Here is a 1,758-nt window from a genome sequence, read left to right as displayed (position 1 = left end):
ACAGCTAAGATGCTGAACAACAGCTCAACCTGGAGCTGGGCTGCGGTGAGTCTCCGGCAATGGCGTAGGCTGCAGCCCCTGTGGCAGTGGGTTGCCTTGGGCTACCGTATGTAGCTAGCAGCCAGTGTGAGTGGCCAGCAGCCGCAGTGAGCGGCCGTCCAGAAGCCGGCGACTGATCTGCCTCACCCGGAAGAGTGCAATGATGGTGCCAACTTGGGACAGTGAAGCAACATCCTCCACAACTAGACTGAAGAACAAAACGACAGCAACTTGTCTGTCCCCCTTCCCCCAATTCCCCAGCACTGTTCCCAACCCCCCAATTCTCCAATAAAAATCTTTAAAATAAAATAAAATAATAAAAATAAATAAATAATAAAAAATACTCATCTCTTGGGGCTGGCCGAGTGGCTCAGTTGGTTAAGAGTTAGCTTAAGAGAACGAGCTCTGAACAACAGGGCCGCCAGTTCGATTCCCACGTGGGCCAGTGATGCTGCGCCCGAGCTGAGCTGCTGCTGAGATGCCAACAGGTGGCAGGATGGCTAAGCTGGTGAAAGCACGTGCTCCTAACAACAAGACTGCCTGTTCGATGGTGGGCTACACCTGCCAGCAACTAAGACTGAACTTGTCACCTTGAGCTGAGCTGCCACCCAGATGGCTCAGTGGATAGAGAGTGAGCTCTTAACAACAAGACTGCTGGTTCAACTCCCACATGGGATGGTGGCTACACCCACCTGCAACTAAGATTGAACACAACACCTTGAGCTTAGGGGCCACGAGCTGCCGATGGGCAGCCAGATGGCGACTGGAGCCCTCCACAACTAAGATCGAAGAACAACAACTTTGCTAGTCTCACTCCCCAATTCCCCAACACTGTTCCCCTCCCCCAATTTCCCAATTAAAAAAAAATACTCATCTCTTAAGGTTATTGTGATAATTAAATGAGATGGAATAATATGCTGAGTGCATATACTGCATACACTTGATATGCAGTGTGCACTCAATGTTAGCTCCTATCAGAATGAAGAGAATTCATAGTCATAGAACTTTCATATTGGGTATGACCCAGTGGTTCCAAACTTTTGGGGATCAGACGGCTTTGAAACTGATGACCCCTATGACCCCTCCTCTAAACAGAAAAAGTGATCATATGAAAAAATTTGGCATCCTTACTGCCCAAGTAAAGAATTTCTGATCAAGTCCTACCTTTTCCATTGTACAGATAAGGAAATGGAAGCTTGAGTAGATAGTGACCACTTTAAACTGGAGCTTTCTAGTCAAATCCTAACTCTGCCACTTTCTAGCTGTGTGACTTGGGCTAAGTTATTGAACCATCCTGACCCTCAGTTTCTTCATCTGTAAAGTACAGGGAAGTGACCTGCTTCATATCATTATTAAGGAGATTAAATTAAGAAATATATTGAGTTGGGCCAGCTGAGTGGTGCGTTGGTTAAGAGTTGGCTTGGGACGCCAGCTCTGAGCAGCAGGGCCCCGGTTCGGATCCCACATGAGAGCCAACAACGCTGCACCCTCTACAGCTAAGATGGTGAACAACAGCTCAACCTGGAGCTGGGCTGCCAAGAGTTGACAGTGACGGTGTAGGCTGCAGCCCCTGCTGCAGTGGGCTGCTGTGAGATACCGTGGGTGGCTGGCAGCTGGTGTGAACTGGCGTGAGTGGCCGGCAGCCATTGTAAGCCGCTGTGAGCGGCCGTCCAATGGCCGGAGACCAATCTGCCTCAGCCAGAAAGAGCGCAATGATCA

At 49.4% G+C, this 1,758-nt stretch overlaps 1 protein-coding gene across 3 annotated transcripts in view; it reads right to left on the bottom strand.

Moving 5' to 3' along the window:
• Positions 1-1,758, bottom strand: part of LOC109373306 (tubulin alpha-8 chain) — a 22,577-nt gene that overhangs the window by 5,440 nt on the left and 15,379 nt on the right. The gene's annotated exons all lie outside the window — the stretch shown is intronic.

This window comes from Hipposideros armiger, unplaced genomic scaffold, assembly GCF_001890085.2.
Source record: "Hipposideros armiger isolate ML-2016 unplaced genomic scaffold, ASM189008v1 scaffold_703, whole genome shotgun sequence".
Taxonomy (NCBI): domain Eukaryota; kingdom Metazoa; phylum Chordata; class Mammalia; order Chiroptera; family Hipposideridae; genus Hipposideros; species Hipposideros armiger.
This window is presented reverse-complemented; position numbering and strand designations above follow the sequence as displayed.